At 37.5% G+C, this 22,047-nt stretch overlaps 1 long non-coding RNA gene across 1 annotated transcript; it reads right to left on the minus strand.

Annotated features, from left to right (window-relative positions):
* Window positions 1–19,872: 19,872 nt before the first annotated feature.
* On the minus strand, window positions 19,873–20,738 carry LOC147567388 (uncharacterized). The gene is made up of 2 exons (XR_015237690.1): window positions 20,015–20,738; window positions 19,873–19,983 (listed from the first exon to the last, which is right to left on the minus strand). It is a non-coding gene; the product is annotated as an uncharacterized LOC147567388 (long non-coding RNA).
* Between the last annotated feature and the right edge of the window lie 1,309 nt (window positions 20,739–22,047).

Raw genomic sequence — 22,047 nt, forward strand, 5'->3', positions numbered from 1 at the left:
AAGGAAGAAAATGAGCTAGCTACACAAAAGTTGTGACGGAATCACTCCGAAACATGGCTTAGAGCCATATGATCAGAATGGAATCCATGTCTGAAATCAAGTTTGGAACTTGGTCTATTTGCTTAAAGGAAGGGTTCCTATTAAGTCCAAAAAGTTTGTTTTCAAAGAGAAAAACAGATAAGGATAGAAACATTGGTGTTTCTCAGAGCAAGACTTAGAAAGAAGGTCGCAAAATTCGTGGTATGGACCAGGAAAGACCAACCCTCATGTCACAATGCTCAAGACCATAATGGTCTATTACTAGGAAAAGAATGTGTACATGACACATTCAGGAGGAAGTTAACTCTTCTAAAGCTAGTGAAAACACAAGCTTTAAAGTTCATCAAGGGATTAAAGCGGACAAGTAGGAGATGGAATCTTCGATTCAGCAAAGTATCCAAGAGTTGTTTTCTTTGGGAATGAAGAGAAATCTTGAATTCAAGAAGTTCAAGAAGGTTAGTGGGAGTGACCCTATTTTCTTTGATCCGGTATGTAGACGACATACTAGAGATTGAGAACAACATTCTGATGTTGAAAACAGTTTAGAACTGACTCAATAAAAGGACCACATAAAGGTGAAATGCTTTTGGGCACCAAAGATCTATAGAGATAGATCGAGAAGGTGATAAGACTTGTTCAAGAAAAGGTCTTGAAAAGTCCAATGTGAAACACTCAAACAGAGTATTTCTACCCAAGTCTCATGGCACACAACTTAGCAAGATTCAGAATCTGAAGGATTCTGATGAGCAAGCACGCATGAGAAAGATGGTTCTGCAAAAGGCATAAGATCGGTCATGTTGGACATGATTAGCATTCGCCTCTCGTCACCAATCAAATCTAGATAAGCTGATCTGGATCACACAAAGTACTTAAGAAGAACTTGTGAATTCTTGGTAAGAAAATAAAAGGTTGAAAAGTCATATGTTGCAAACTTCCAGAATAAGATGACAATCTTGACTTGGAAGAACAGTAAGCTGGAAAGGTTCCAGACAGAGACTGTTGCAAACTTTACAGATAAAAGAAAGTAGTTAAAAGCTTGAGGAGTTTTAATTCAGTATGGAAATACTGAATATTATCATAGGGATGATAAGAAGCAAAATCCAAATAGATTTAATCTATTAACTAAACTATCACCTTAGACTAAGTATGGAAATAATACTAAGGTCATAGGCATTAAGCTTTAAGCTTAGACTAGTAAGATTGAGGGTGTAAGAGTTACACGGGAAGGCTCAATATTATAAACTCTTATTAACAGAAATAAGTTAATTATTTCGTCGTTAAATCATGGTTTAGTGTTGATGGGCCTAAAAGGTTACCCTAAATAGGTCTACACCCGCAAGTGCACGGGTGTCAAGTTGTAATTTCCGGTAAGACCGGTTCGTTCCTCAGAGACTAAGTGAAACCTATTCTAAGACTTGGAAGTAACACAATTTTTCTTCAAAGTTGGTTTTGGTGATAAAATACTAAAATAAATTATATAGACAAGTACAATAGAAGGAAATCAATGGGGAGAAGGTCTAGGGTTTCGAATCCACTCAAACACATGCATAAGGATCGACTTAAATCTAACATCTTTTGTGGGTCACTATGATCAATTTTCTAAAACTCTAACTATTACCTATCAACTAGCAAGTATCCACCATTAAAGAACCTAACCTAAACATGGTGGATCAAGCTTCAAGAAGCATAAGTAATGAAAGATTAGACATGTCTCCACAATAGACTATTAACTAAGAAGTATTGGCCATTAAAGAGACTACTCTAAACATGACGAATCAACTCGAGAATTTACTCTATGAAGAAATCACGAATATTATTGAAAATGAATGCATATGAGATGCTTATCAAACTAGTAAGACATTACATCAATATCTCATGCAGAGTTTTAGTATCATCAAAACCCTAGAATCAGAAAAGATTAGCTAAACATTGTTATCAAAGAAAGTTTAAAGAAGAGTTTCATTACAAAATTTAAGATTAAGAGAAAAGATATCACCAAAGTATTAGATTTCTTATTGTTGGTGATGAATTGATGAAGAACTCCATTAATAGATTGACATGAATACCTAAACAACAATTCTCTCTGTTTTTATTCCTCTCTCTCTCTCTTTCTCTCTCACTACAATTATTTCTCTCTCACTGAAATTACAAAGTAGTAAAAGAAGAAGTAGAAAACTCCTCTCTCTCTCTCTCTAAACCAACCACTGTTTCTAGCTCTCTGTTATTCTTTTTCTCTCTCTGATTTCTGTTTAAGTCGTCAGCTTCTCTCTATTCTTCTCCTTCTCTCTCTCTAGAATGATTCTTTGAAGCTCAGAGAGGAAGCAGAAGACATTGAGGGAAGGTTCTCTCTTCCAAAAGTGATCAGATCCCCTCCAAAGATGATATCTTTTCGATGATGCACTCTGTCCTCTTTATATAGCCGAATGAATCACCCCAATAGTCAGTCTCTGTAACGATTTCCCTTCTATAATACCTTCAATCAATCTTGGTAGAAAAATATTTGGTAGTCATTCTCTCTCTCTAATATCCGGTCATCTCTCCCAGGGCCGTGCCTGAGATTTTAGGGGCCCTGTGTAAAATTTTAATGTGGGCCTTTTGAAAAAAAAATTACAAGCAAAATTTAACAAGGTATAGTTTTTTTGTTAAAGATATTCGTTCTCCGTACAAGATATAGTTTACAATCTAAAAGTGAGTATCTAAATTTAATTTTTCTGTATCACAATTTTCACCTACATATTTTCGAATTTTTGTTTATAATCTAAAAGTGAGTATCTAAATTTAATTTTTCTGTATCATAATTTTCACCTACATATTTTCGAACTTTTTTATGTAATTATTAAAGTTTTAAGTTTGAAAAGCTATTCCAAAAATGGTAGAATCCCACCCAAATAAAATGAAGTGTAACCGAGTAGAAATAAAGGTTCAATTAGCATGGTACCATGAGCTTTATAAAAGGAGGGGAAAACAAAATTAATAAGTGGCACCGGAGTTTCGAACTTGAGTCAAGTGCATGGAAGTATACGCTTCTAACCATCTCGGCCAAGAGCTCCCTTGTGAAATGTATCTGTACATGGGTATATAAACGGTTAACATTGCCAAGAGTAGGCCCCTTTTAGGTGGGGGCCCAGTGCGGGCGCTCTGCCCGCACGGGCCCAAACACGGCCCTGATCTCTCCTAATCTCTATCTCCTCTGTTATTTTATGTAGCAAGAAAAGAATAAATCAGTTCTCTGTTTCTCTCTCTAGAATATATTTGAATTCGAATTTCTTTCCTTTTCTCTCTGTGAAATCTGTCAATGGAGATAAATCTCCAGCCATTATTGAATTCCATAATCTCCTCTTTGGATATATTCAGCCAACACTCTCTATTATTTCATTCCTCTTCAATGCCCGATTACTTTCTTCAAAGATTTCATCTCCAGCTCATGAAACATCAATCCTATCAACCGAATATTCATCTCTCTCAATCGATCTAGCTTTCCATCTTCGAAAATCTCTAGTATCTCTCATATATCTCTTGATTTTCTAATTAATAGTATTTCCTTATCTTCCCTTTCTCTCACTTTACTGTTTACTATTAATAGAGATGAGAGAAATGGAAAGATAACAGCATCCTAACTGTTTGGCCCCAATTAACGTGAGTTGGTGGAGATTTAAAGAGATGATTCTCTGTACCATGGAGCAACATAAGATGATGTACCAACCGTTCGATCGGACAGCACTTGTTTTAGGTCCGTTAGATTGATGAGGGGAACATGGAAGCTCTAGTGTGGGATACACCAGATCACGTCCTAAGAGAGCCCCGAACGCCGTCCCGCATAGCCTGAGCTTGTACCGAAAGAGTTCATCTTGCGTCAGATTGCACGCCACGTGTCCCTTCAAAAAAAAAAACTCTACGTTAACCCGAACTTTGACTCGCTCTATCTTTCCCGTCCGGACTCCGATTCGACTTCCGTTTTCACCCACGGGCTCGTCTTGGACTCTACTTTTTACCCAACATCAACATTGGTCAAAATACCAGAATCTCCAAATGACCAAACTACCCTTTTGTGCGTATTCCTCTCGTTTTTTAACTATTTTTCGTGCTCAATTGCATAGAAACCACCTGAGTAAGAGAAACAAGAAAATCATCAGAGTAACCGCTCGAAAGTGACTAACTAACCCGAGTTAAGAGATTCAGATGAGACATTTTCATGCCTCATCAAGTGTTTAATCGACAGTCCAAAAATAGTGAAGCATTCCAAGTAGGTTTATCAGATACGTGATCTGGTAAATGAAACCCTACTAAGTGAACCTGGAATAGATTCATTATTAAGTCCCTAGTCCAGGTCATTGCATGGACAACAATGACTCATGAAGACTAGCATGTGAGATTGACTGATGGCGCTGTTTCATGGGCTATATGAATATAGTATTCAAGTCAATTACATGGGTGTATGATTAAGGAATATACACTGGATAACACAAACATGAGAGTTCTTCAAATGTTGAAAAAACGTCATGAACAATCATAGGCAAGATTGGAGAGATTCCTTAAACAGGAGTGCTCCACTCATCTTATGTCAGGATTGTCAAACCTTGGTACCGTTAAACGCCAACCGTAAAACGGGGTTATAAAGGCGGATCACCAGGTGGGACACGAGAGACATGAAGATAAGTGTGAGTACAAGACTGGATTATGTCCTCCTATTAAGTTAGGATTAGTATCTCCGGGCCACTTGAGGAGAAGCAACTGGAAAATGTGTGGCCACACTCAAATGGATTAATGATTAATCATTTGCTTTGACAGTTGTTCTCTAGATCAAGAAAGTCTGAAAGGTATGATGTATCAGATGAGATACGAAGAGACATGGGAATATTTGTCCCACTTGTCTTCTTGGAAATAAATTTCATTTCAAGGAAGACACCATCATGAGCAATAACTACTTTGTTCTATCATTGTTGTAGAAGAAATCCCCAATATTTCACAAAGAAACATTTGTCTGATATGGGAACTTATTTTCTGTAAACATTTTACATAAGTTTTGCATCGCCAAACTTTGAGAGAATACAACTTTGGAACCATTCCAAATCCATATTTCTATGGTGTCTTTTCAGCTATAGGTAGAATATGGTTTAATTAGAAACCACCAGTTTTAGAATATACAAAGTATTCAGAAGATTGGCCCAATGGCTTAATCCCATCATTGATCGAATTATGTCTAACAATGTTTCATTACACCAACTGCACCTACAATCCATAGGATGTGTTCGATTGTCATCAAATTCTTCACTCAACTATTCACCATTCCAATCCAATAGGATGCCTTTTATTCTCTTGTCAAGGTGATTTTGTACTTCATTTTATAATTGTTTGAACATTTTCAAACAATTCTTACTTATACTTCATGAGTTGAAAGTTTACGTACTGTCTGAAGTTGTCCGTGCATATGGCGAAGTAGCTTTCTTTAACACTGGCCACTTTATTAATATTTCCCCACACATCTGTATGTATGAGTTGTATTGGTTTACTAGTCCTTTCTCCTTTCTTGAAAATGGTGGCTTTGTCATTTTTCTCTAAGGACAATATACACATTTGTCGTGTGATTCCAAATCACTCGAATTGAGAAGTCCATCCTTTTAGAGTTTTTGCATGTGTCTTAGGTCAATCTGACTAAGTGACAATGCCACAGTTAACTTTTGAATATTTTGACAACAATTGTTAGTATTAATGTTAAAGAGTTCGGTTCTCCTAGAACTTTTTGTTAATTTACCACTGGTTTAAGCATTCAATGTTTCTAGAAGTTGAAGAACGTAAAGATCAATGTCTAAAAGAAGACTGTAGGTCCTTACAACGACTTCGACAATCTTTTGCTTCATTTGCAATTGAAATGTCCTTCTCTCCTTTAGTTAAGTATAAAATTCCCTTGAGCTCCCACTGAGCTTCACACCCGGTTTTAAACACTTGATGGAGGGAGTCAATATACTTGCTAAATTAACTTCGATAGCGAAGATACTTGAATCAGAATCAGTAACTTCGTTCCTTTTAGTCTTCTAGGTACTCAGGGCAGTTTTCTTTCAATGACCTAACCATCATTTAAGAAACATTTACAGTTATGAGAAACGATCTTGGTCATGGAATCGGCAACTGCTTTGCCATTCTCCTAGTTTAAGAACTCTTTCTTATATTACTTTGCTTTTTAATTTCAAAAACCTTTTCTTAGATTCGGTGTTCCCATATGTTCTGCTTAGTTGTTCATAGCAATCTAAGTGACTCATCCAAGGTATTATCTGCTGATGTAAAAAAATATAAATCTGGTTATTAGTTAGGAATAAGAGACTTGATGTTGGATCACTTCTGAATGGATAATTCTGCTTTTTTGGATTCCCGCTCCTGCTCTTGGAAACTTGGGGGGAAGTGTAGGGATTTACACCCTTCTACTAGTGTTTATAGCGGAAATATGACATCTAATGTCTACACTAGTATTCCCAGGATCACATGCAAAACTAGTAATTAATCTAATGGAGATAGTAGATTACCTTAATCGCTTTTCCCTCGAACTAGTTGAATTGATTGAAGAAGACCAAGAGCTTCAAGTGTAGCTCCTCTACTTGGGACACGAGCAATCAATTTGATCTCCCACCTTGTTGTATAGCTAGCACACCAATGGTGGTTGGATAATAAGAAGACCTTCTTCTTGCTTGACTAGAAGATAGCTTGGGAATTAGCTCACTTTCTCCTCTCTACTTGATGTGGTAGAGTAAGAAAGCTTAGAGAGAAATTCCACACCTTATTCTCTGCCCTAAGAGTGTTTATATAGAACCCTAATAAGAATCCACCTCCTTTTAGGTTTCCTCAAACACCCTTTAGAATAAGATTTAGGGAAATAGTCGAAAATAGCAACTATTGGTATTTTCTCAATTACCTAAGGAGGAGGTGCCCAAACACCACGAAAATTGGCAGATATAATGTTTATTATATCAGCAACTAACCCTCCAAAATTCAGCCCAATCCGAGTCCTAGAAGTACCCGAACCGGTCTAGGCCCAAAAACCCTGTTTTTGGCCTTTTTGTACTATCTTTGCCTAATTCCTTTTTAGGCCTATGAGATATGTTTATGGGACACTCCCATGATTATATCTCACTCCCACTAGTCATATCCTAGATCAATTTGTCACTCTTATGTGTAACCCGTTGTAGGATCCGATCGAAGTTAGCCGCGAATTACTTCGTAATTCGACGATCGTAGTTGGTCTCTAGCTACAACTCTACGATCCCTAAATCAATCGGACTTGATGATCTTCCACATCAATTGTCCTATCCGACAATTTGTTCGCATTGTCACCTTGGTCGAAGGCCATCTCCTTCAACTCCTTCAGACTCCCACTTGGGCTTAGAACAAGTGCAATGCCTCGATTCCCGTGTCAATTTAGTATCCCATCTGATACGTCACATCATTCAAACTTTCTTGATATCCGAGTACAACTATAAAAGACAAGCGATTAACATTAATCTGTTTGAGCGCGGCCACGCATTTTCAGTTGCTACTCATCAAGTGGCCTTGAGACACTTTGTACCTAATGTGATTAGGGTGACACAATCCATTCTTGCGCTCCCACTTAACTTCATGTCTATCCTGTCCTTCCCAGTATCCATCTTTATAACCTCCTTTTACGGCGCGGCGTTTAACGGAACCAAAGTCGGGCATTCCTTACATAAGATGAGTGGAGCACTCATGTTTTGAGGAATCTCTCCAATTGTCTTTATGAGAAGTATTGACGTTCATCACGAGTGATGTACTTCTCATTTGAGGGTTATCCAGTGTATAAACCTTTTACACACCCACGTAGTCGAATAGAATATACTATTCATATAGCCCATGAAACTGCGCTATCCCATCGACTCCCGTGCTAGTCTTCGTGAGTCATTGTTGTCCATGCAATGACCTGGACCAGGGATTTTTGATAATAATTATTCCAAGTTCACTTAATAGGGTTTCATTCATCAGATCACGTATCTGACAAACCTATGCGGAACGTTTTATTATCGATGGACTGTCGTTTAAACACTAAACCAAGTTTAGACGACTGGTGAAATAATTCTTATTATTTCTGATAACGAGAGTTGTAAATCTGAGCCTCTTCCGTAAAACTCCTTTTACCCACTCAGTTTTACTTGTCGAGGTTTAAAATTATACCTCATGCCTTAGACTGTGTATGAATCTCATACTATGTCTAAGGTGACAGTTTAGTTTGACTACCGTGGTAGTCGGTTTTAAACTTTGCTTATTATCAATTAATTTGAAGATTACTATCTTCAACCTTGATAATATCTAGTAATTTTTACTAGAGTTAAGGCCTTTAATTCTTTGTGTAGTATTTGCAACAGTTCCCGGCTTAAAACACTTTTAGCCTACTTTCCTTCCATGTCTGGAAGTTTGCTACGATGACATGTTCAACTTTGTACTACTTCATCCTTTAGCCTTCTAGGATGTACTAAGTAGTGTTTCGGTTTTCCAATCCGAATTCGGATGTTTAAATGCTAATCATGTCCAACATGATTGACTTTATGTTTTCGAACATAAATGTCTCTCTCATGCGTGCTAGCTCATCGGTGTCTTTTAGACTCCGAGTTTTGCAACGCCCTCTGTCATGAGTTTTTGGGTCGAAATTCTTTTAGACTTTCCTAGTCTTAGATTTTCTGTTTCGGATCTCAAGCATCTCAGCGTACTGAGTCTCTCTAATCCTATCATCCTTTTGATCTATGCTTATAGATCTTCAGATGCCCAAAATGGCATTTTATCCTTTTGTGTGTGGTCCTTTATTGAGTCAGTTCGTTACTGTTATACAACACCTTATGTCGTACTCAATCTTTTGTATGTACTCTGCATACGGACCCGGAAGGTTTGTTTACTCCCACTTACCTTCTTGAAACTCGTGATTCAAGATTTTCTTCATTCTCCAAGAATCAAATTTCTCTGATTGCCTTTTGAATCGAAGATTCTAACTCTTGCGTGCTTTTAATCCATCGATAGATTTCTGAAGCATGCTTGTGGACATAACTTGATTGGAAGAATCTTTATTCTTCTTGTCTCGTTTCGGGAAACACGAATGTTTCCATCCTTCTCAGTTTTCTATTTTGGAAAACCAATTTAGGTCTTTTGTTGACTTAAATTATCAAGCTTCATGTCTTGACGAGATATGGATTCCACGATGATTTTGGCTTCTAGCCAAAATCTAGAGTCAGTTTCCGTTTCTGCGCAGGTCTTTTATCTCTTCAGAAATAACCTTTATTTTCTGTGTCTTTGAGATTTGACCTTTTAGGGCTTTTGAACAACAATTTGGAATTTTCTCAACTACTTTGAGATATTCCTTTAGAGACACTTTCACTTGTTTTGAGAGTTCTCCGGCGAATGACATTCGCTTTTGTGCGGTGGGTTTATAAGATCATATCTTTAACCTTTCCTTTTCCAAGGAGTCGCAGTTTGTTGCTCTTGGTCGAATTTAATCGACTTGTACAAGTTTCATGATTGTTCTTCATGACCCTCCATGATTTTTCTCATGATCGAATTAAATCGACTTGTACTTTTCTCCCACTTATTCTTGTAATAATTAGTGTTTTCTCCCAGACTACTAGGTGTGCTAATTATTAGAAGAATACTATCATGAGCAACAAACACTTTGTTCTCTTGATTGGTTATGGAAGAAGCCCAAATTTCTTTTTAAAAAAGAAATTGCGTCAGATATTAGCTAGTTTTGTAATGCTTTTACAAATTTAGCTTTAGACGGAATTTTGGTAAGTGTGAAAACAATCGTTTATAGAATATGTCCCAAAATATTCGGAAGACTGGCTTAAACCCATCTTTGATCGAATTATGCATAGCAATGTTCGATTGCTCCCACTGAATCCACCATCCGTCGGATGTGTTCCATGGAGCAGAGTTGGGAAACTGTTTCTCAACTCCTTTGATGGTTATCAAGTGTTTGACTCAAGTTTTCACTATCTTGTCAAAGTGATTCTTTACTTCGGTTTGTACTTTGTTTGAACCTTTCAAACATTCTGACTTATACTTTATGATTTGTACGTTTCCATACTTCATGAAGTTGTCAGAGTACGTATTTGAAGTTTCTCTCGTTAGCTTCTGCAAGTAAACTTATAAGTCTGCATAACACCGTATGAGTCCTAATAGATTACTAGTCTTTATGCCTTTTGAAAAGGGTGACTTTGTCAATTAGTCCTTAAGACCCAATTGACAATGCTGAAGTTTAATGAGTTTGAATCTCTTGATTTTAGCCATTATCAATGTTAACCTTCAGTTAATTTTATCACTGGTTTAAAACATCAGACGTTTCTAGAAGAACAAAATAATCACTATTAAGTTCTAAGCTAGATCAGTGTCTAAAAGAAGACTTTGATCCCTTTCAGCATCCCTAGCATTACTGCTTATGCTCCCTCTTGGATCTTTACTTCTTTTAGTCAAGTATGTGATTTCCTTGAGCTCCCACTGAGCCGCTCATCTGGTCTTAAATACCTGATGAAGGAATTTTACGATACTTGTTTTTAACTTTGTTAACAAGGATACAGAATCGTAATTCATAATTCCATTCCTTTTGTCCTCCAGGTGCTAAAGGTAGTTTCCTTTTAAATGGTCTAGCCATTGTTCAGAAACATTCACAGTAATGAGAAATACTCTTGATCATGTACTCGGTAGCTGCTTTTCTTTGATCAAATGTTTGTCTCACTTGACTGATCCTTTTGCCCTTTTGAATCTATTTCTTAGATTCTTTGTACCAAATCTCAAGAACCTTTCTTAGACTGGATATTCCCGTATGTTCTGCTCAGTTTTGTTTGTAACAACCTGAGTGACTCATCTAAGGTCTTATCTATCTTTGTTCAATCAATATTGAATTGGGTGATAGATGTATTCTGTTGTCTTCCGTTAGGATGACTTTCAGATTGCCTTGGAGGTCTCGTACCTCTCCATTTATGACTTCTGTGGGAAATTCTTCCTCAGTTTGTCTTAATGGTTATGCTAGCATTCATTATTCTTCCAAAGAGAATGTTATACGATTGCTTGCAAATGGCTTTTGACCTTCTCTTGTATGAGTCAACATTGGGATTGGGTATTCTAGTGACCTTCCTTTTGAATCTGAGAATTATTCTCGGATTCATTCTTCCATTCTAGGAAGTGGATCAGCACCTCCCTTAGGTGTGATTCAATGTTGAAATCGTTTGTGTCATCTTAAAACTACATAAAGAAATGGCAAAGTTTTAAAACTCGTTATCGTTTTTGAAAAACATTAGTTTTCCCACATTATTCAATAAAAATCGTCCCCGATTGAATAAGTGATTCCAAGACCCCAGTTCTTCGAAGTAAAGCGGACGAAGGCCCTACCCTTTGACTCCGTCGTTCCGGGTGAGTGAATTCCTTCACTGATCATACCTTATGACTCTTGGTTAATAGATTTCATTAATGAATGACTAATCTATCCTTTTGCCTCGAGTATCCAAGACTCTCTTGCTGATCTCGTTGAGTAGAACCATTTAGACGTGTAGGCCTCTTCTATAGACCTACCCGCATTGTCCCAAGGTAGAGGAGGTACTCTGCGAAGGCCGACCCACCTTCCTCGAACAAGGGCGCAACGAGTGTCTTAATCTGGATAGGCGATTACTCAAGATTACTTTCGGGGACTTTTACGCTAGTCTAGCGTTTGTTATAGTGAACTATTTAGCCTAACTAAACATCCACGACATAAAGCGTAAATAAGTAAGTAAATGCGCGCGAGAAAGTAAATCAAGCAGACATGGATCCTAGTATGGCCCCTAACCTAGAAGATCTAATCTCCCTTAGTTTTCTTCTTGTTTCGCCTTTTGGTTCGTCTTAGATCGCCATCTTTGAACCTCCATTGATTTCTCCCACTCGCCTTTGGATTTCATCCTCGAGTTTCTTCAATGGACTCATAGACCCTAAACTCTAATTACAAGACTCTAACGATTCGCAGATCGTATAAACTTGAAATTAAAATTAATTACAAAGCATGCACCCATCCGTGCTTAAAACAAGAATAAGGAAATAAATTTATGGCCATACTAGTTTCCCGCATTCACATCACATGCAATCATATAATATATCAAGGCTAAGAATTATATATGCATGATTATCTTGGGAGATACTTTTGTTGACATCACATGTCACATTACGGACCTTAAGTCTAAATTCTAAGAATTCTACTAGTGGTGCTTTCCGGTTTTATCTTTTATGATTTCTAAAATCATCTTTAAGAAAAACTCCGTTTTGGGCTCGAGAAAGCCCGGGTCAATTTCGGAAAAAATATTGGTTCGATTCTTAATGATTTCATAAATCAATTTAAAGAGAAATCCGTTTTGGGCTATTGGATGGCCCGGATTGATTTTGGAATTATTTGGTTGGAATCGAAAAATAAATTTTGGCAAAAACTCCCACTCGAATGATGATCCCTTTTCGTGGTCCGAAAAGCCTGGAAAAAGCCCGGGACAAGTCCTAGACAAGTCCCGGCCCAAGCCCAAAAAAGGACTCGGACAAGGTCCGGACATAGCACGGCCCATAGGGTCGGCATGTCCTGGCCGAGGCCTATCAAGGCCTGGTCTCGTCCTAGCCGGAGCCAGGACGCTAGTCCATGTACCAGACGCGTCCTAGACGTGTCTGGTACTGGACCGGACCAGCACTAGGTGTCTCGGACTAGTCCGAGACACCCAGAACCTCCCAGACGCGTTTCCAAGACGTGTCTGGTCGAGTGCTCTGGACGCGTCCTAAACGCGTCCAGGAAGCTCCTTCGCAGCTGCTGGTCGCGTCTTCAAGACGCGTCCTTAGTAGCTGCTCTGGACGCGTCTCAAAGACGCGTCCAGAAGCTTCTGTCGCAGCTGCTGGTCGCGTCTTCAAGACGCGTCTCAGCAGCTGCTCTAGACGCGTCCAGAGGACGCATCCAGGAGCTTCTGGTCCGTCCAGGAAGCTTCCTGGCCGGACACTAGGGTTTTTCAAAACCCTAGTTTCCAAAAAGAAATTTTTTTTTTTTCTTATGCAACTTTAAGTTGCTATTTTCCAATTTTAAAACTTTTCTTAAATTTTTGAAATTCCTTTTAGAACACTTCTAAAATTTTTCAAAACTTTTAGAAACTTTTTAAATTTTTCCAAATTTGTTTTGAGAGTTTCCCAAACTCAAAACTACCCCTTTTAGAACACTTCTAAAAATTCCAAATCTTTGTTTTTCAAAAGTTTCCAAAATTTAAAAAAACAACTCTTAATCAAACCAATTTTGGATCAAAATCTAGGTTTTTGAAATTTTTCAAAGAACAATTTTGCAATCAATTTTGAAAAATCTTTGAATCCAATTCAAAATTAATCAAATTTTATGTTTTAAAATCTTTTTAAACATAACTATCAATTTAATCAAGCATGGATTAGTTTGAAATTCAATCAAATTGAGACTTTTAAAACACTTTTAATCATCAATGTGATTCTCAATTTGAAAATTTATTGAATCCTATCAAATTATGAGTTAAAAATACCTTTTAAAACACCTTTTAAAATACTTTTATAAACTCAATTTTCAAACTATTAAGCATATGAATTAGTTCGATTCTTAGCAAAAACTAGTTAATAGCAAGAGGCTCTGACGCCACTGTAGGGATTTACACCCTTCTACTAGTGTTTATAGCGGAAATATGACATCTAATGTCTACACTAGTATTCCCAGGATCACATGCAAAACTAGTAATTAATCTAATGGAGATAGTAGATTACCTTAATCGCTTTTCCCTCGAACTAGTTGAATTGATTGAAGAAGACCAAGAGCTTCAAGTGTAGCTCCTCTACTTGGGACACGAGCAATCAATTTGATCTCCCACCTTGTTGTATAGCTAGCACACCAATGGTGGTTGGATAATAAGAAGACCTTCTTCTTGCTTGACTAGAAGATAGCTTGGGAATTAGCTCACTTTCTCCTCTCTACTTGATGTGGTAGAGTAAGAAAGCTTAGAGAGAAATTCCACACCTTATTCTCTGCCCTAAGAGTGTTTATATAGAACCCTAATAAGAATCCACCTCCTTTTAGGTTTCCTAAAACACCCTTTAGAATAAGATTTAGGGAAATAGTCGAAAATAGCAACTATTGGTATTTTCTCAATTCCCTAAGGAGGAGGTGCCCAAACACCACGAAAATTGGCAGATATAATTTTTTATTATATCAGAAACTAACCCTCCAAAATTCAGCCCAATCCGAGTCCTAGAAGTACCCAAACCGGTCTAGGCCCAAAAACCCTGTTTTTGGCCTTTTTGTACTATCTTTGCCTAATTCCTTTTTAGGCCTATGAGATATGTTTATGGGACACTCCCATGATTATATCTCACTCCCATTAGTCATATCCTAGATCAATTTGTCACTCTTATGTGTAACCCGTTGTAGGATCCGATCGAAGTTAGCCGCGAATTACTTCGTAATTCGACGATCGTAGTTGGTCTCTAGCTACAACTCTACGATCCCTAAATCAATCGGACTTGATGATCTTCCACATCAATTGTCCTATCCGACAATTTGTTCGCATTGTCACCTTGGTCGAAGGACATCTCCTTCAACTCCTTCAGGAAGAACTGCAAAAAAATTGAAAAGCTCTACGAGGCTCAAGACACTCAAATTGCCCTTTGCAGTTTAAAGAATAAAGTATTGATTTAACCTTGTGGAACTTATTAAACATACCTTCTTCGAGGTGACTTGGTGCCCTTTTATAGGCTGATTTGAACCTTCTGTTGATAGACGGTGAGATTGAGGCGGTTGAGATCCACCATTCGGGATTAAGATTACTCTTCGGTAGTTAGGAGATTTAGGGTTTTCTCTTTGTGTTTATCTCGTATCTTAGATATTTAGAAGTTCTTATGTTCAAGGATCCTTGCTAGATATCCTACCGAGTTGTTAGATTCCCTAGGATCTGTTTCCTCCTTCGATACTCTTAAAGCCCAAGTTAATTAAATACTTGTGATCTTGGCCGACTGAGATCTTTGGGAAAATTCGGGATTGAGTTGGTAAGCATGTGGCGCCCTTCTGCGTTCCCATGTTTAGGGCTTAAAGCATCAACCTTTCTTACGTGAACCCCCTGCTGTTCTCGTGAATCGATGGTAAACCTAGTCGTATTTGAGGCAGGACAGGGGTGGAGCTCCTTAGATGATCTTGTCGACCTCCCATTTCCAGGCTTAGGTGGCTGACCTCTTCAGGCTCAGTGATCCTGTTGCCTTGAGACGGGTTAACCCGTTGGGCTTTTGGTCTTATGTTGACTTCTTGACGACACTAACAGATGACCATTTTATGTATCGTTATTACCCATCTTAGTTGAATATGTATCGAAGAAAGATAATGTCTATTGTCATTTCTTAATGATGGAAAATCCGGGTTGCTTCATGTTTTCGAACGTACAATCATATCGATAATATGAGGACCTTTCAATTATTCTCGTTTCAAGACTTATTTCAGACTTGCTTGGAGGTCTCGTACCTCTCCATTCGTGACTTCTGCGGGAACATGTTCCTTAGTTGCCGAATGGTTGTGTATGCATACATTTCTCATATCTCTTTTAAAGAGATGTTCTATGGTTGATTACAAAAGACCTTTTCTCGGTAGTCTTATCCTGCCTTTATCCTTTTTGTTGAGGTATTAGTCAACACTGGGATTGGGGTATTCTAGGACGTTTTCTTTGTTTTGAATATGAGAATGATTATCGGACTCCTTTTCTAATCAAGGAAATTACTTTTCTTCAACTTCTTCTCAAGGATCGGACATAGGTTGGAAACTAATTTTCATAACCATATAAACAATACATTATCTAATGACAACTGCCCCTGGTTGAATAATGCGACTTCAAGACCCTATTCCTTCGAGGCTAAGCGAACTAGGGTTCTGCCCTTAACCCCGTTATCCTGAGTGAGTAACATCTTTACTGATCATACTTTTATGACTCTCGGTTGATGGATCACATATTATGTGTATCCATCCTTTTGCCTTGATATACAAAACTATTTTGCTGATTCAGTGAGAATAACAATTTAGACGTGTACACCTCTGTCGTAGGTCTACCTGTATTGTCCCGAGATAAAAGATCGCACCTTGCGGAGGCAGACCCACTGATGATCGAGGGCTCAACATGTGTCTTAGTCTGGGTTAGCATTTCCTCAAAATTCTTTTTGGGACTATTTATGTTTTGTAATACATGGATTATTGTGAACTTTAACATAACCATCGACAACATATAACGTAATAAATAAGTAAATGCAGGAGGAAAACTAAGATCAAACACATAAGGATCCTAGTATCGGGCTAACCTAAAAAGACCCAATCTTCTTATAATTCTTCTTGTTTCGTCTTTTTTTGCCTGGATCTCCATCCTCGAACCTCTATTGAATTTTCTCACTTGAGCATGAATCTTATCCTTCGACTCTTCAATGTACTCTTAGACCGTAAACTCTAATTACAAGACAAACGATTCGCAGATCGTATAAACTTGAAATTTAAATTATATAATGGCACACACCGGTGCTCGAAATAGGAAGAAAATTACAAAAGGCACCCATCCGTGCTCAAAATAAATAGAAAAAGAACTTTCGATGGTTATACTAGGACCCGCATTCACATTCATCCACACACATTCACATAATATGACATTTATAATAATAAAATATGCATTGTAGTAAAGAATCGTTAGAAAATACTAACATCTCCGTGCCAAACGAGCCCCAGGTCTATTTTTGTAAAGTTTTGACTACTGACGCGTTTCAGGTTTATGCTTAATGATTTCCAAAATCAATTTTAAGAAAAACTCCATTTAAGCCTTCAGAAGTCCCAGGTCAATTTCGGAAAAATATATGCATGGAATGGAGATAAAATTGGAGAAAAGACGAAAAACTCCCATTATGGTTAAGGCCCGAAAAATCTCGGCCCGCGGTCCGAGATCGATCTCGGAATGGCCCGGGACAAGCCTTAGTCAAGGCCTGAGATATTCTCGGTCAAGGCCCATGGATTATCTCGGCCAAAGCGGGCACGACACATATAGATGTCGTCTTCCACAAGTTTCAAAGAAGATACTTTGAAATAGTAAAACAGGAGATCGTCCTAGGATGCTGGAAGCGTCTAAGAGGAAATCTCCGAAAATAAAGATTGAAGAAAGTCATAAATAGCAATCTTCTGAAATTGAGATGTGAATCTTAAAAAGAAGGACGACCGAATGAAAAGAGTTTCATGCTGGGAGTTGGTGCGAACTCTACAAAGAAAAGAAAATAAAAATTAGAACCTAGGAAGTACTAACATTATCTTAATAGCTGATGAAAGCATTCTTCAGCAAGATAATAAGCAAAGTGAAATATGGATTAGATCCGCATCTAAACTATCACCTTGGAACAAACATGGAAGATATACGAATCTAGGAATTAGGGTCATAAGAAAATGTCCTGAAAGACGCGTGAAATTGGACACGTAAAAAAGTTTACGTGGGGAACTCAACCTTCACGAACTCTTGTTAATTCCAAAATAAAATAAGTTAATTTCGTCATCTAAATTGTAGTTTAGAATTTAGACGACAGTCCAAAATAATGGAGCATTCCAAGTAGGCTTATTAGATACGTGATCTAATAAAGGAAACCCTAGTGAACATGGAGGCATTCTATTATAAAAGCCCTGGTCCAGGTCATTAGTTGGACAATAATGACTAATAAAGATTAGCATGAGTGATTGGCAGATAGTGTTGTTTCTTGTGCTATAGCAATAACGAGTATTCAAGTCAACTTCATGGGTGTATAGCAGTGGCGGACCCAGGATATTTTGCTTGAGGGGGCACATATTGAAAACACTAAATGAACTTTAGGTCATAGTTTAGTTGGGCTTTAGATATGTTCTTGTTTGATTTCGCGGTTACCGTTCTTATCACATCTTTGATGTATCAACGCCATTGTAATGACTATCGTACTTCGAAGTCAAATTCCAAAAAAAAACACTAAATGGAATTTTAAATAATATAAAATTAGACACCTTTAGCCTTCTCTCTTGAGATACTATTGAGTCTGTTAAAATTTGAAGACTCATTAACGGTGCTTATTCGTTTAAAGTGTTTCTCCATTATCTTAGAATATCTAAAGAATGTAAAAATATGATTAATTTTTGAATTTTGATATATACACGATAATGAATTTTATGATAAACATGATAGATATAAACTAAAAACTATAAGAAATAGTATAGTAGATTATATCACATACTTTCAGTTGTCGTTCTTAGTTTGATGAATTAGTGAGAATGTCCAATCAGTAAAAAAAAATTGAATAACTAGAATAAAAAAAGTAATATATATAGGGAAAATAGGTATTTGAATTTACGAAATTATAATAATTAGTGAGAATGTTCTTTAAACCCTGATTTAATTTGGAATTTAAATTGCCAAATTGGACACCCTAATTTAATTTGAATTTGGAAGTTGGGTTGTAATTTGTAATTGAAAGGGAAAATCTCTGGCACATATATGTTCGGCAATTAATAGGGTTAGAAGACTGCTGTTTAATCGAGTGGGCCGCCGTAATAGGCATCGGGAATGGATGAATGGTTTTTGGGATGTGGTATGAAAGCCTTTTGGGCTGTGGATATCCGTGGAGGAACTTAAATTGGGTATTTAGTGAAGGAACTTAAATTATAATAATTATAAAAACGTAACCAGGTTGGGCACGATAGACATGAAGCTGAGTGGGAGTACAAGAATGGAATAAGTTTTCCTAAATAAAATTAGGATATATCTCAAGGCCACTTGAAGAGTGAGAACTGAAAAATGCATGGTCGTGCTCAAATGGATTAAGAGTTAATCATTTGACTTGACAGTTTGTCCTCTAGATCAAGAAAGTCTGATAAATATAACGTTTCAGATGAGATATGAAAAGATTTGGGAATTGATGGGCCTAGAAAGTTTCCTTAAAAGGTTTCCACCCGCAAGTATAGGGGCATCAAGTAATAGTTCCGGTAAGACCGGTTCGTTCCTCAGAGACTAAGTCAATCTATTCTAATACTTAGAAGTAACACGACTTTTGTTTGGAAATTGGTTTTGGTGATTAAATGATAAAATACCTTAACGAAAGAAAAATAAATACAAATGATACAATGAACTCAATGGAGGAGGGGATCTAGGGTTTCTGGAATCCACCGAATAACTCACTTTTAAACACACGAAATCAACTGACTAACACTCTTGTTTTATAACTCAGAATTTCGGATAATGAACTATCCTAATTCCGGGAGATGTTTCGATAAAATCGGTTTTAACTCATGAAATTGTAATTGTCTTATTTTAAAAAAAATGAACTTCTTAACTACTATCTATCAATCAATAAGTATGCACCGTCAAAGGATTTAAGCTAGCATGATACATCAAACCTAAAAGTATAGATAGTGAAAAGATAATTGACTTGACAAATTAAAACAATTTAAACATTAAACCACATTCAAAGAATTAACCAAATAACTTGTGTTTCTAAAAGCTCGAATATGGTTTCATCATCGACCCTAGATTGAGAGAGTTAGCTATTCATGAAATTAAACTAATAAGTATGAAGAATTAAGAGAAAGAGGAAAAAAGATTTAACTTTTCTTGCTGATTTTCTCTGTTGCAGCCAAACGCGCCCCTAAGGAAATCAGTTTTCCCGGAAATTATTTCTCTGTGGGAAAATAATTTTCCAACCAGTTTTCTCGTCTTCCTCAACTGACTTTTCTCTCTCCACTGTTTGTCTTACTCTCTTTCTAACTCTCTGTTTCTTTATTTCTCTCACAAAAATAAAGAGAATCAGAAGAAAAGAAAAAGATGAATAAATCAATGAGATAATTTTGTTTTGATTTCTGTTCAACCTGAAAACTTATAGATCTATGTTTAATTTTACTCTTTCTCTCACTACAAGTTACTCTTTCTTTCTATTCTATTTGTTAACTTTCTCTCACAAAAAGAACAACATAGAAAAATACAGAAAAGAAGATGAAAAGCAGACTCTCTCTCTCTTCCTAAATATTCAATGAAGCTCTGAGAGGAATAAAATGATTCAAGGAGAAAGCTCCCTGTTTTACTACCCAAATATGAGATGTCTCCCTGTTTCTTTTTACTTGTTGTTATATAGATCAGAAGATGCAGCCAATAACTCTCTCTAAATGTTTCTATCTTCATAGAATTCTCTCAATCTTCAAAATCTCCTTTGGTTTTCTATAAAAATTTCAATCAGAGGAAAGAAATCAGAGAGAGGATAATATCAGGTTCTGGTTTTCTCTCTCTAGAAATCAGACTTGCCATTTTCTTTTATTCTCTATCTTCCCTTTAATATATCCAGACGAAATCTCCTTCTCTCTCTCGGTTTAATCTCCTCCAATCTTCAATCAAATCTGTCTTAAAATAACCAGCAACATCCTTCAATATTTCTGTAAGAATATCAATTACTCTCTCTCTAGAAATCACCATCGGCTCTATCTCCATCTTCCATAATAGAGAGAGCTTTCTCTCTCTAAGAAAATATATTCAACATATCAAATCTGCGGATAATCTCTTTCTACCGAATCTCCAATGATCCCTGTCAATCAATCTCATGTTTCCTCTCTATCCCGATTTCTTTCTCTAATGTTCCTGTTTAGAGAAATAAATTTCTCTCTCTCTCTCTCTCCACTGGTTTCTTTCTCTCTCCGTTCTTTCTCTCTCTATAAAATAAGCTATTTTCGTTTGAAAATAGAAGGAGAGAATCCCACAAATTTGGAAACGTGCTTGCAGGTTGTTGCGTGTGAAATGGAGGGCGAACTGTTACTGTACTTCGCAAGACTACGAAAACGAGTGCGTCATGCCTCTTCAGACGAAGCTATGTGAGCGGAAATTATCACAACCGTCCGATCTTAACAAGTCACGGTCGGTTGCACGGGGGAATCTTGCGCTAGTTTGTATGGGATCATTAGCTTCTAGATATCCCAAAATGCACCCACAACTGACCGAAGATATCCCTCGATCTGTACCGTCTGATTTCCTTCACTATTGCGCCACGTGTCTCGGGACGGTTTCGCTCTATTTTAGTCCACTGGCTTTGACCCAATCTTTGACCTGGTCTCACTTTCTCGTCCGGACTCCGACTCGACTTCTGCTTCCGCCGTTGGGCTCGTCTTGGAGTCTCGTCTCATCCGAGCAACAAAATTTCCAAATTATCAGACTACTATAATCTCTAAATGACCAAACTGCCCCCAGATATGTCTTTTTCTCAATTTTATCAGTTTTTCGCGCTCAATTCCGTAAAAGACACCTGGACAAGAGAAACAAGTAATTTATCAGAGTAACTACTCGAAATGGACTAAAGGATATATTCATTCGGTCTGAAGGAAGATGTCCTTCTGAAGGAGTGCCCTTTGACAAATATAGCAATGCGTGCCATTTGGCGAATAGGATAACGATGACCTCATCCAGAAGATTATCCACTCCGGTCCAATTAGGGGTTGTAACGCTTAGCTAGAAGTCGCTTACAATCGTCGGATCACTTCGATAATCCGCGGCTAACATAGACTGGATCCTACAAGGGTTACACATAAGAGGGGTAACTTGAACAGAAAGAATAAGACTAGTGGGAGCTTGCCTATAGATGGATATGATCCAGTTTGATAGAGCCAAATAGAAAGAAAAGAACCGGGCTCGAAAGGGAAACCCGGAAAGGCTTAAAAGGAAGTTTTGGGTCGGGTAAATCAAACCCACTTAAGGGTTGATCTAACCGGCCATAACAAAGGAGTGGGCCAGCCAGGCCAAGCCCATTAATGGGCTACTCTGGCCGGCCACATTAGAGGGAAACCCTAGATGGGAAGTAGATTTTAGAGAAAAACTCACATTTTTTTTCTAACTAGTCAAGAAGAAGGAGTTCTTCATCTCAACCTTCATCAAGGTCCTAGCTAACTTAAAGGGAGGCAGTTCAAGTCAACCTACTCGGTGTCTCAATTAGAGGAGCTACTACTTTGAAGCTCTTGATCAT

The sequence above is a fragment of the Eschscholzia californica genome, unplaced genomic scaffold, assembly GCF_041429995.1.
Source record: "Eschscholzia californica isolate CP2 unplaced genomic scaffold, dmEscCali1.0.p SCAF_1, whole genome shotgun sequence".
In the NCBI taxonomy this organism is placed as follows: Eukaryota; Viridiplantae; Streptophyta; class Magnoliopsida; order Ranunculales; family Papaveraceae; genus Eschscholzia; species Eschscholzia californica.